At 37.1% G+C, this 13542-nt stretch overlaps 1 long non-coding RNA gene across 1 annotated transcript in view; it reads right to left on the minus strand.

The window, feature by feature from the left end:
• Positions 1-604: 604 nt before the first annotated feature.
• LOC120363655 (uncharacterized) overlaps positions 605-13542 on the minus strand; it is a 49610-nt gene continuing 36672 nt past the window's right edge. The window contains exon 3 of the long non-coding RNA XR_005579120.2: positions 605-700. This is a non-coding gene — a long non-coding RNA (uncharacterized LOC120363655). The remainder of the gene's footprint in view (positions 701-13542) is intronic.

Below are 13542 nucleotides of genomic sequence, written 5' to 3' on the forward strand. Positions count from 1 at the left end.
AACAACTGGTTCTCAGAATCTTGCCAAAAGAGCACATTTTCAAAGTTTTCTAGTTTTGCTAAGCTGATGTGTGAGAAATAACATTAAGTTCTAAAATTTTTCTAACTAGATAGCAAGTTAGCAAGCGTAACAGAGAAATGCCAACTTGTTCTCATTTTATAGTTTTGGAAATGTCCTAGTATTTAGAAATAGCTCTTTAGAGTCTTCAGATTTGCAGAAAAACTTTTAAAATACCAATAGCAGGCATTACACCATTGGTTCATTTGCCAACCAGGGGAAGAGCTGAATCTATATTTGTATTTTCTAAAGAAAAAAGTTTATAAAGCCAGTTTTATATTTCATTTGGAAGTGAACACTGTCATCCGGACTCTAATATTGCACATAATGCAGTTAAATATGCTTTATTACAGTCACACTGTTCCAACTTATATGTATAAATGTTTCTTTCATTTGTATAAATAAAATGACTTGAAGATTCTCTTCTAAATTGTCAGTCTCCTAAGATTTGACATTCAGTATATCATCCATTGCAATTAACCAAGAAGTAAAAAAAAAAATAATGATTTTTTTTTATTTTCATGGAACAATGAGATTTCATCCAGATTTTCTGATTAATTTGGTATTTTACTTTGCCATTATAATTCAATTTCTGTAGCTTTTCTGTTCATTCCTCGAAGGCATTTTTATCATCCATGAAAATCTGAAATAAAAAGGAAAAATATTTCAATATTCATTTCCCCCCACAGGGATCCTGGTGCTGCTCCACTGCAAATAAGTAAGTAGAACAGACATTTTCAATGTTTTTTGTGCCAGAAAGCAAGTTTCAGCTCTTTAATATGGTTATTTTTTTATTGCTCACAAAACGAATGAAAAAAACTGAAATTACTTATTGCTATCAGTAATACTGGTTATCCAATTATCCAACAACAAAATAAAGGTAGCTAACAACCCCTTTTTGGTATATTATGCCATGCTAGAAAATAAATTATTATTAATATGTTTGTATATGAGACTATTATATTCTAGATCATATTTAAAGCAACAGTACTTGGTTATCAAATTATTTTACTCTTAGTTATGTAGCTTCATTCTTACAATATACTGTAATTTTTTCTAAAGAGAACCAAGACTACATAAAAATGTAGCATCATGCTCTTCATTGGCTTTTTAATAGAGAAAACATACAAACAGCGATAAATGCTTCATACTTAAGTAATAACTGGATTGTCACAAATCCTTCAATATATAAATTTGATAGATTCCAGAGATGCTTTAGCCCATAGAGAAACTCAACACATTTTGATTATAATGAAACTAGATTATTATGTTTCAGTCTAGAAGCAAAACATATCCTGAGACAAAGGTTTTGAAATAAGTGTGTGGTAGTCAACAGGTTAATTATTTGTAATAGGTAAAAATGGAGGGAGAAAAGCTGTGTGATGAAGTGAAAATTTTATTTCCAAAGATCATATGTATATGCATGCATTTTCCAGTGAACAAGAGAAGATTCTAACGATGAACTTGACGATCCAACTTTATAACCAACTAGTACTTTACCAAGTGATGAGATATTCCAGGGAATATCCCTAGAAAGGAATAGAGCTCCATTTTATTAATTAATCAATAATTCATCACCTTACTGGACACCTTTGAGTCCTTGGGTTGGGTTTCAACTTTCACCTGGACCTTGATGACCTTCCTTGCCATCCAGATTCTGCATTCTATGTCTTTCATTTTACTCATCTCACTCTGATTAAGAGCCATTTTTAGAAAACTAGTATGTGCTTTTGGAGGCAAGAGAAGATACTGGCTTTCTGAGATTCCAGAATTCCTGCATTGATTCTTTCTCATTTATGAGGCCTGGTGTTCCTTTCACTGTGACCTAAGTTGAAAATATTCAGCGGGTTTCATTTCTGAGTGTTTTCAGAGGGCCAAGCCTCTGTTTAGTATCTTTATTTATAGCTGGATTTCTGCCTTAGTTTTCACAGGTACTGTGTACTTGCAAAACATTTTGACGTTGTATTTTAGGCTTTGATCCTGCAGACGAGGTTTGAGTGCTGGACGGTGGATGGGCTCTTACCCACCCACAGGGTTCTTTTCTATTCTGCTGCACCCGCGCACTGCGAGGCGGAACGTCTGGGTTGAGGCGGAACGTCTGGGTCCAAGCAGGCGCAGGCCGCACGGAAGGCGTGGTCCCGGACCGCTGATGCGCGCTTCCCAGCTGTGGAGCCCCCCCGCACCCCCCCCCCCCCCACGCCTTGCTGTTCTGAATGTTCCCTTCCGTTCTGAATCCCCTTGCTGCCTTGCTGGATTTCAACACAGTTTCGTAGATGCTGCGCCCACAGGGTCGGTGTTTAAGGCCCACCGTGCCTCCTACCCGACAGCGGCGCATGCCGGAAGCCTCTGGTCCGCCATCTTGACCCTCACCTGGCTTCCGCTGTGTTTCTTTTTCTATTAAGAAGTGCGTAGTTGGCCGGGCGCAGTGGCTCAAGCCTGTAATCCCAGCACTTTGGGAGGCCGAGGCGGGTGGATCACGAGGTCGAGAGATCGAGACCATCCTGGTCATCATGGTGAAACCCCGTCTCTACTAAAAATACAAAAGCTGAGGCAGGAGAATTGCTTGAACCCAGGAGGCGGAGGTTGCGGTGAGCCGAGATCGTGCCATTGCACTCCAGCCTGGGTAACAAGAGCGAAACTCCGTCTCCAAAAAAAAAAAAAAAAAAAAAAGAAGTGCGTAGTTTTCAACTGCTTGGAGACTTTCCTGTTATTTTTCTTTTGATTTCTAGTTTGTTCTTTGTGGTCAGATGACATAGTCTGTATGATTCAATTTTTATGTGTTTTTTAAATAGCCGAGGTCATAATCTATTTCGATAACTATTCCGTGGGCGCATAGAAGAGGTGGCGTGTTGTTAAGTGTTTACCAGATCCTGTAGATTTTTGAGGTCCTCTTATATCCTTGGTGATTTCCTGTCCAGTTACTGTTTCAGCTGTTGTGAGGGGGTGTTGAGATCTCCAGTGAAAATCTCGTTTACAACATGCTCTTACACAGCCATTTTGATTCCTCATCCCTGAGGAGATATATTATGACTTAAACCATTACTCTTTTAAAAACTCTATTTCCTAAACATACCAATGCCATAATTTAACCAATCGAATTTCCTCTCAGTAATTCATTTTTATTCTTTTATGCCTGTTCCCTAGAGGTAGCACTTATTATTTACCTCCAAAAATGCTGGTTACAACAAAACTATTTTTGGCTGCTGCTTTTTTTCCCCCAAATACATTTTCAAAACTCACTGTAGAGACATTACATATAGGAGGCAATGATTTTCAAGCCTTTTTAAGAACCAAATATTAGAACCCTAAGGGATTTGAGAAATAAAGTTCACTTATAAATAATAGACTAGAAAGAATGTATGACAAAATAAAAGTCAGTTTCCATGCCCTGAAGGAAATGAAGATTCCTGTACTGGGAATGGAGAAAAAGCCGTAAGTTCATAAAGTTAGCAAAAATTCTCACATCCCTGGTGTAATGTGACCTGCTAGAATATGCCATGTTAGGTAATGGGAGAAATCAAGGACCAGACAAGAAAAATGGATGCCTTGTCCTTTGCCAACATGGGGCGTTGACAGATAAGCCAGGCGTGCCTTCCTTTCCCTAAACTTGACAATTCTTTCTCAACTCTTTTTTTTTTTTAGATTCAGGGAGTCCATGTGCAGGTTTGTTACTTGAGTGTATTGTGCAATACTGAGGTTAGGGGTACCATTGATCCTGTCATCCAGGTAGTGAGCCTAGTACCTAATAGGTCGTCTACTAGTCCCCAGTGTCTGTTGCTGACATATTTATGTTCATGTGTGCCCAACGTTTAGCTGCCACTTTTAAGTGAGAACACCCTGTATTTGGTTTTCTGTTTTTCTGTTAATTGGCTTCAGATAGTGGCCTCCAGCTCCATCCATGTTTCTGCAAAGGACATTATTACATTTTTTTCTATGGCTGTGTAGTAATCCATGGTCTAATGGTATATATGTACTGCATTTTATGTATCCAGTCCACCAATGATGAGTACCTAGATTGATTCTACATCTTTGCTATTGGGAATAGTGCTGCAAGGAACATCCAAGTGCACATATCTTATAATGACTTGCTTTCCTTTGAGTCTATAGATCCAGTAATAGGATTGCTGGGTTGAATGGTAGTTCAACTCTCAATTCTTTGAGAAATCGCCAAACTTCCCTCCACTGTGGCTAAACTAATTTACATTTTCATTAACAGTGTATAAATGTCCCTTTTCTTTGCAGCTTCATGAACATCTGTTACTTTTTGGCTTTTTAACAGATGCCATTCTGACGGCTGTGAGATGGTAACTCATGGCTTTGATTTGCATTTCTTGGATGATTAATGATGTTGAAGATTTTTTAATATGCCTGTTGCCCACTTGTATGTCATCTTTTGATAAGTATCTATTTATGTTCTTTACCCACTTTTTAGTGGGGTTATTTGGTTTTTGCTTGTTGATTTAAGTTTCTTATAAATTCTGTATATTAGGCCTTTGTCAGATGCATCATTTGTGAATATTTTCTCCCGTTCTAGAGGGTGTCTGTTTACTCTGTTGAGTTTCTCTTGCTAGGTAGAAGCTCCTGAATTTAATTAGGCCCACTTGTCATTTTTTGTTTTTATGATAATTGGTTTTTAGGACTTAGACATAAATTCTTTGTCAAGGGCAATGTTGAGAAGACTATTTCTTAGGTTTTCTTCTAGAATATTTATAGTTTGAGGTCTTGCATTGAAATCTTTAATCCATCTTCAGTTAATTTTGTATATGGGCATAGGTAGGAGTTCAGTTCATTTCTTCTGCATATGGACAGCTAATTATCCTAGCACCGTTTATTGAATAGAGAGTGCTTTTGCCATTGCTTGTTTTTTGTTTACATTGTAGAAGATCAGATGGTTGTAAGCATGCAAGTTTATTTCTGAGTTCTCTCTTCTGTTCCATTGGTCAATGTGTCTTTCTGTACTAGTACTGTACTGTTTTAGTTACTGTAGCCTCTTAGAATAAACTTGACAATTCTAATAAAGCTTTTCGAATCTTAACTAGAATTGTAAGGAAGACAATGGAATTGACCAGATTAATCCAGAATTGTGTGAGAGTAAATTTCTAGCCACTGGAATGAAATAGTTGCTCATATTATAAATTAAGTTCAATTATAGCAAAACAAAGTTGCTTTTATTTCTATGCCTAAGTTTGCAAACTATGAAATGTGTATTGGCCACAATGTATCAATCACACAAACAGACTCAACCCAGCCTGCATTTTACCAGAGTACTGGTATGTTTTCCATTTGTGACTCTGAAGAATGCAGTGAATTAAGAGGTATAAGAAAGTCAGTGAGGGGTGGGAATTAGAAATGTGGAGAGTGTCAGGGATTTTAAAAAATATCATTTGGAAATCAAGAATGTTGAAATGTTAATGGCTTGGAATATGAATATCAAAATTTTCAAAAGGTCATAAAAGCCACCTTTGGCTAGGCATGGTGGCTCATGGCTGTAATCCCAGCAGTTTGGGTGGCGGAGGTGAGTGAATTGCTCATGGTCAGGAGTGTGAGACTAGCCTGGCCAGCATGATGAAATCCTGTCTCTACTAATGATATGAAAATTAGCCAGGCATGGTGGCACATGCCTGTAGTCCTAGCTACTTGGGGGGGTGAGGCAGGAGAATGGTTTGAATCTGGGAAGCAGAGGTTGCAGTGAGCTGAGATAACACCACTGCACTCCAGCCTAGGTGACAGAGTGAGACTTCATCTCAAAAAAAAAAAAAAAAAAAAAAGCCACCTTCAAATTGTCTCTCATATATTAAACTATGCCTTTCCAAGGCATTCTGGATAAAAGTTCACATGCCCCAGCTCAATCCTTGGACTTTAAGAACAGCCTAGGCTATAACCTTTCTGCATAGCAAATGTACCCCAAGTTATAACCTAAATTCATACATGAGAACTACAGAAAAAACTAAAATGTTTTATAGAAAAAAGTTAGCAAAAATCATATATAAATGTATTTGCTTAATTCATGGTTATAACTCTTAACTAATATTGTCAGTGAGGATAATAATCATTTCATCATCAGAGCATTGTAGTGAAAGGTAGAGCTCATAGTACATTCTCCAAGACGTGAGTTTTTCCTTAATTTGACAAGTGCTACTTCTTTATAATTAGTACATTGGGTAAATTATATAATCTGTCTAAATCTTCATTTCTTAAAAACAAGTGAAAATGTTATAGTGCTGAATAAATGAGGTTATATATGTTGACACTTTAGATATTAAAAAATATACAAATAAAACCAAACCATCATTATTATTATATCATAATTATGTTATAGTCACAATTAATTGAAAACCTAACTTTCTCATTAAATGTAAATATTTTGATAGGAAATATTAATTTTAAAATAATTGATTTTATGCTAAAATATTATGTACATTCTGCATTAAATTAATATTAAGAATTATAATGCAGACAGATCACTTGAGCATTCAGCTAAGCATTATTTGAAAATGTCAAAGATGAAATCAACTTCCTATTCTAAATATAGTCTCTTTTGGATTCTCTCTCCTTTTTTTTACATTGTTCAGTCAGGTTTCCACAAACTTTGCCAAATCTGAGGTTGGAATAGATCTATAGTTATTTACATCATTTAAATTTTCAGTTCAGTGGTGAAAACAATCATTATTTGCTTCTACCATTAGGATGGTTGAACAGATTATAAACAGCTGCATACTTAAAGTGCATCCTGTTTCATCATTCCAGCATTAATTATATTTACCTTGCATTATTTCTCACATTTGGGATCACAAAAGTTAGAAACCATTTGTCCCCATGTTTTAGAAATTACGATTTTATAAAAAGGAAAGCAAATAGACACATTCAAAAGCATCATTTTTCATTATCTGTAGTTTATCAGTGTACTTTTATGTATGCACACATGAAAATATTAATTTAAATATTTGATCTACAGTAATGCATTTTATGTCTCTTTGGCTTGACTATTTTTTCATCTACCAGAAGCTACTTACCATTAAAGTTAAGCTGTGTTTAACTTAATTAGAGATTACTGATACACTTCATGAAAGAGCCACTTCTTACATTTGTAATCATTTGGGAAATCTTTTAAGTTAATGACTTTTATTTCTGCAACTCACAACCTCCCAGGCACAAGAAGCACACTTCTTTATATTTAAAAGAACAGTGGTTCAGGAAACGGCAAAACCCAGTTCAAGGAAAATAAGAATCACAATAAAGTCTTACAGGAGCTGAAGGTCAAAATAGCCAGTATAAAAAAGAACCTAATGGGTCTGAGAGAGCTGAATAAAGTAATACAAGAATTTTACAATGCAATCACAAGTATTAACAGGAGAATAAACCAAGCTGAGGAAAAAATATCAGAATGTGAAGACTGCTTGTATAAAATAAGGCAGTCAGGCAAAAATAAAGAACAAAATAAAAAGGGAAGAACAAAACTTCCAAGAAGTATGGGATTATGTAAAGAGGCCAAATCTGTGAATCATGGGCATCCCTGAAAGCAACAGGGAGAAAACAAAAAACTTGAAAAACATTTCAGGATATCATCCATGGAAGCATCTTCAACCTTGTTACAGAGGCCAACAGTCTAAATCAAAAGAATACAGAGAACTCAGAGAGATTCTACACAAGAAGATCATCCCTGAGAGACATATTTGTCATATTTTCCAAGGTCAAAATAAAAGAAAAAAATGTTAAGTGCAGCTAGAGAGAAAGGACAGGTCAACTGCAAAGGGAACCCCATCAGACTAACAGCGATTATCTCTGCTGAAATCCTACAAGCCGGAAGAGACCAGGGCCTGTATTCATCATTCTTAAAGAAAAAAATCTTCAGCCAAGAATTTCAAATCCAGCTATACTAAGCTTCCTAAGTGAAGGAAAGTAAGATCTTTTCCAGATAAGCAAATGTTGAGGGACTGCATTATCACTCGACCTGCCTTAAAAGAGATCTTGAAAGGAGCACTAAATGAAGAAAGGAAAGTCCACTGCCAACTAATATGAAAACACACTTAAACACAGAAACCTGTGTCACTGACAAGCCGACATTGTAACCAGCTACAACACAATGACAGGATCGAATCCACACATATCTAGTTGTATAAAAAAAGCAAAACCCAATAGCATGCTGTCTTCAAGAAATCCATCTCCCATGTAATGACACTCATAGGTTCAAAATAACGGGATGTGGGAAAATATTCCAAGCAAACAGAAAACAGAAGAAAGCAGGGGTTGCAATCCTAATTTCAGACAAAAGAGATTTTGAAACACAAAGGTGAAAAAAGACAAAGGCATTAAATAATGGTAAAGGGTTCAATTCAACAAGACCTAACTATCTTAAATATATATGCACCCAACACAGTGGAACCCAGATTCATAAAATGAGTTTTCAGAGTTGTACAAAGAGGCATAGACTCCTACATAGTAGTGGGAGACTTCAACCCTCCACTGACAGTATTAGAAAGATCATTAAGGCAAAAAATTAACAAAGATATTCAACCTAAGCTCAACATTGGACCAAATGGATGTTTTTGTTTAATGACAAGCTAGGCAATATCATCTTGGACACAGAAATGGGCAAAGATTTCATGACAAAGACACTAAAAGCAATTACAGTGAAACCAAAAACTTACAAGTGGACTCTAACTAAACTCAAGAGCTTCTGCACGGCAACAATTAAAAAAACCCTATAAACAGTGTAAACACACAACCTAGAGCAGGCGTCCCCAAACTACGGCCCGTTATCCAGCCCCCTGCCGCACTTCAGGAAGGGGCACCTCTTTCATTGGTGGTCAGTGAGAGGAGCACAGTATGTGGTGGCCCTCCAACGGTCTGAGGGACAGTGAACTGGCCCCCTGTGTAAAAAGTTTGGGGACGCCTGACCTAGAGAATGGGAGAAAATATTTGCAAACTATACATCTCACAAAGGTCTATCAACAAGCATTTATAAGAAATTTAAATTAATTTACAAGAGAAAAACTAACCACCCAATTAAAAAGTGGGCAAAGGACATGAACAGACGTATCTCAAAAGAGGATATACATGAGGCCCACAAGCATAAGAAAAAAAGCTCAGTATCACTGATCATTAGAGAAATGCAAATCAAACCACCTTGAGATACCATCTCACACCAGTCAGAATGGTGATTATTAAAAAGTCAAAAAATAAAAGATGCCAACAAGGTTGCAGAGAAAAGGGAACACTTATACACTGTTGGTGGAACAGTGTTCCACTGTTCAGCCATTGTGGAAAGCAGTATGGTAATTTTTCAAAGAGTTAAAAGTAGAAATACCATCTGACTGAGCTACCGCATTACTGGGTATACACCCAGAGGGATATAAATCATTTTACCATAAGGACACATGCATACAAATGTTCATTGCAGCACTATTCACAAAGTAAGGCATGGAATCAACCTGAATGCCCATCAATGACTGGCTTGATAAAGAAAATGTGGTACACATATACCATGGAATACTATGCAACCATAAAAAAGAATGAGATCATGTATTTTGCAGGAGCATGGATGGAGCTGAAAGCTATTATTTTAGCAAAATAATGCAGGAACAGAAAACCAAATACCACACATTCTCATTGGTAAGTAGGAGCTAAATGATAAGAACTTACTAATACAAAGAAGGAAACAACAGACAATGGGGCCTGCTTAAGTGGGGAGGGTGAGAGGAAGGAAGGAGCATAAAAGACAACTGTTGGGTATGGGGCTTAATACCTTGGTGATGCAGTAATTTGTATAACAAACCCTCATGACATGTGTCTACCTCTGTAATAAACTTTCACATGTTCCCCCAGACCCAAAATAAGAGTTAAAAAAACCAAAAGATGGAATGGCTGCATACCAAGGTGTTGACAATAATTTTACAGGGGCAATGAAATTATGATTACTCTCTTTTCTGTAGTTATTTTCTGTATTTTTTCAAAATTTTCACCATAAAAAACTTGCACGATTTTTGAAATCAGAAATAAACAAATAATAGAATTGAATAAAGAATAATTAAAATCAGTTTTGAAAGCAGGACTTTGCCAAGCATCTTCCTTGCCCAGTCTCTGCTACCTGTTTTAAATGACAATTTAGAAATTGTTTCTTTATTACCATCTCTTGGTGCCAGATCTGTCACACCATCTCCAGTAGTGTCCTGTTTAGACTGGAATGATGCATGGGGTGTTTCAGATCTAGCACCCATTTTCTTCCAAAAGCAATAGAACTGCTGTGGGAACAAATGGTGGTCAGAAGACTACACATTATTCTACAGAAAGAGGCCAAATTCTAAAGAGTAATGTTCCACGTAATGGGTTTTTAGAGGGAATATGATTTCTCTTGCCTGAAAGAATAAGAGAAAGACAAATTACATGCCAAATGATAGGTTTTAAAGTAATTACAAATAACTCTCAATTACCCTTGCAGTGCTGCACTCACTGCCAGCACAAAGGTTAAGACCCTAACCCAGCTGGGCCCCTGAGCTCTGGGCAGTGCAATCTCTGTGCAGACAGCTGTGCTCTGTTCCCCCGAGCAGTACCTCTGCCCACTTTGCTATTCATAAAATGCAAAGAGAAGTGTCAGAGACGAGGTGTGAAGTGGTCCCATTTCATGCCCCTGTGTAGAAATGCTCCTTCAGTCATCAATAAACACAGGAAGAGATGGGCTTGCTTTTATACATTCATTTTAAGAGTATGTATTGAGTAACTGAAATGTGCTAGACCGTGCTCTAGGTGTTGCAGCTATAGCAGTTTTTGTTGTTGTTGTTGTTGTTGTTGTTGTTGTTGTTGTTGTTTTAATGACAATTACTGCCTACCATGGAGCTTGCATTCTAGATTTCTTTAATAAGGAGCTAGCAGGTTTTTCTACACTTAACTACCTTACTCCTCAGCCCATGCCCTTCCCAAATGCTCAGTCTTTTAAAACTTCTCCAAGGCTAAAACATCTCATCATAAAACAAGTTCTGAAGTACAGATGACTGAGTATGACAGACCTTTAAAAAGGAGGCTTCTGATTCTTCTCTTTTTCATAAGAGAAGCAAAGGTTTCCTGGTGATGAAACAAATGAGCTGATGTCCTCTTTCGTTAAGTCAAGTTTGAGACACTGACAAAATGCAAATAATCCCTATTCTTCCTAGGTAAAGGGCTAAAGAGCATTTAAAAGCGCTTCCCTTCAACAGAAAGAGCAACAAAGCAAACCCAGTTCATAAGGGATGTTTCTGGGCCAAAGATATCAGATATTTGACCAAGCCCTATAGGAAATAGACTAGAAAGTCAGCAAGGCTGGGTGAGCCTTCATGCCAGAAGCATTGACATGGCCTGCTATACATATGCCAGCTTTTATTTCACATTTTCAAGGTATTCTTGCCCTTTGCTGAAAAGAACCACCTTCCCCAGGCCTAGGGGAAAGTATGTTCCTTCCCAGGTGGAAGCAGAATGCATTTGCATCCTCCAGCTCCTACTTTCTTGTGTGAGATGAGGATGAAGACCTAGAATGTTCTCTCCATCCAAAGCCTGCTCTGTGTGACTGCTAGGTCGCTAAGAGGCATTCAGGTAAATGTCACCAAACTTCCCAAATGCTGCTGGTTATACATCAACTGTTTCAAGACAAAACTGAGTCTAGCTTTCCTTTATTAAAAATAAATATTTGAATTATTTTTGTCAATGCTTGATTTTTCTGTACAAATGAGCAAGTTTTTCTAAATAAGTCATCAAACTGCACATAATTTAAATATTGCAAGAATGAAATTACACAAATAATTTAGTGTGCTATAGATATGAATTTGACTCATACTAGATACTAGATTCCCCATATCAGCAAAACCAAATGATATGAGTGAAAGGGATGCCATTGCATACGGTACCTGTCAAAACTTCAGTGAATACATAATATGCAAATAGTTTCCCAGAGTGCATGTTGTACAAAACAGACAAGTTTCCTGGAGTACATGTTGTACAGTTCTATCAGTGAAGACTATATCGCTTCTACTCTTAATGCAATACTTATTATTACTTGATCAGCCATGTCTTTAAGATCTATGTTTTGTTATGGCAGTTTTATTTTCATTTATTTAATAAATATTTTTGAGCCCTTTCTATGCACCTATCATGATACTGCTCAAAGGTGGTGCGACCATGAAATAGTGTTTTCAATGAGTACATACACTAGTGAAGGAAAAATAAGATGTATATGCGATCCAACATTTACTTACAAGATTTCAGTTTGTCCTACAATGAGTTACAGAAGGAAACACACAGCAATAAAATTTAACTGTGCCTGTGGAATCTGAGAATGCTACCTTGAGAAAAAAATAGCTAAGAAACAAATATTAAAAAATGAGAAATTAACCAGGTAAAAAAAGAAGGAACATTTATTTGTTCCAGGCAGAAAGAAGAGTCTGCGAAAAAGACCAAAATTTAGCACATTTGAGAAACTGAGAGAAACACAGCGTGTCATGGAATTTAGTGAAACGAATAGAGGTGTGAATTTGGTAAGAAATGAGGTTGGGGGCCAGCAGACCACAAAACACAAAGGATGAGGAACTGGACCCTCTTGAGAGTGTAAGAAGTCTTTGAAAGATTACAGACACAATCAACATGACGAGATTCCTGTCTTTTTAAAGATTATTCTGGCTGCAGTGTGAAACAAGAGTTGGAGAACAAGATTAAAAGAAAAAAAAAATCTCATGAGAATGAGATTGTTGTATTCCCCAGAAAAGGTGATGGTGGCAGGGACTCAAGAATTTGCAATTTCACAAATTTGGTAAAAATGATGACCCTCAATGTCTTTGAAGGACCTCAAGATGAGCTTGCAGTCATTCACTTTCAACTAGCTCATGCTCCATGTCTTTTAATGACGTTGTGTCTTTGGGAAGTTGGGTCATTAGAGGTTTCTGTGATAAAAGAAAAGTATTATACTAAAATCAGTGTGAAACAGAATATGATGGTGGGTGGTGTCACCCTGGATTCCAGGTGTGAGAAGTTGTGCAGTGTCTAACAGACAACGCTCTTATTTATATTTGAATCAAACTGTGGCCTACACACGTTAACTCCCTTCTACGGCATGGTGTACTTACAAGAAATGACATAACTTGACCTTGAATATACTTTTCTTACTTCTAGCTGTGCTTTTTTAAAAAAAATCTGAAGCCACATTAATTCTTTTTAAATTGTCTTACAAAAAAAATACAAGATGTTAGCATTACATAAAGACAATTTCACTATCATTTTGTCTGAGCTGGTATTTTTTTTTTTTTTTGAGACGGAGTTTTGCTCTTGTTACCCAGGCTGGAGTGCAATGTCACGATCTCGGCTCACCGCAACCTCCTCCTGGGTTCAGGCAATTCTCCTGCCTCAGCCTCCTGAGTAGCTGGGATAACAGGCACGCAACACCATGCCCAGCTAATTTTTTGTATTTTTAGTAGAGACGGGGTTTCACCATGTTGACCAGGTTGGTCTTGATCTCTTGACCTCGTG

The sequence above is a fragment of the Saimiri boliviensis genome, chromosome 3, assembly GCF_048565385.1.
Source record: "Saimiri boliviensis isolate mSaiBol1 chromosome 3, mSaiBol1.pri, whole genome shotgun sequence".
Lineage (NCBI taxonomy): Eukaryota > Metazoa > Chordata > Mammalia > Primates > Cebidae > Saimiri > Saimiri boliviensis.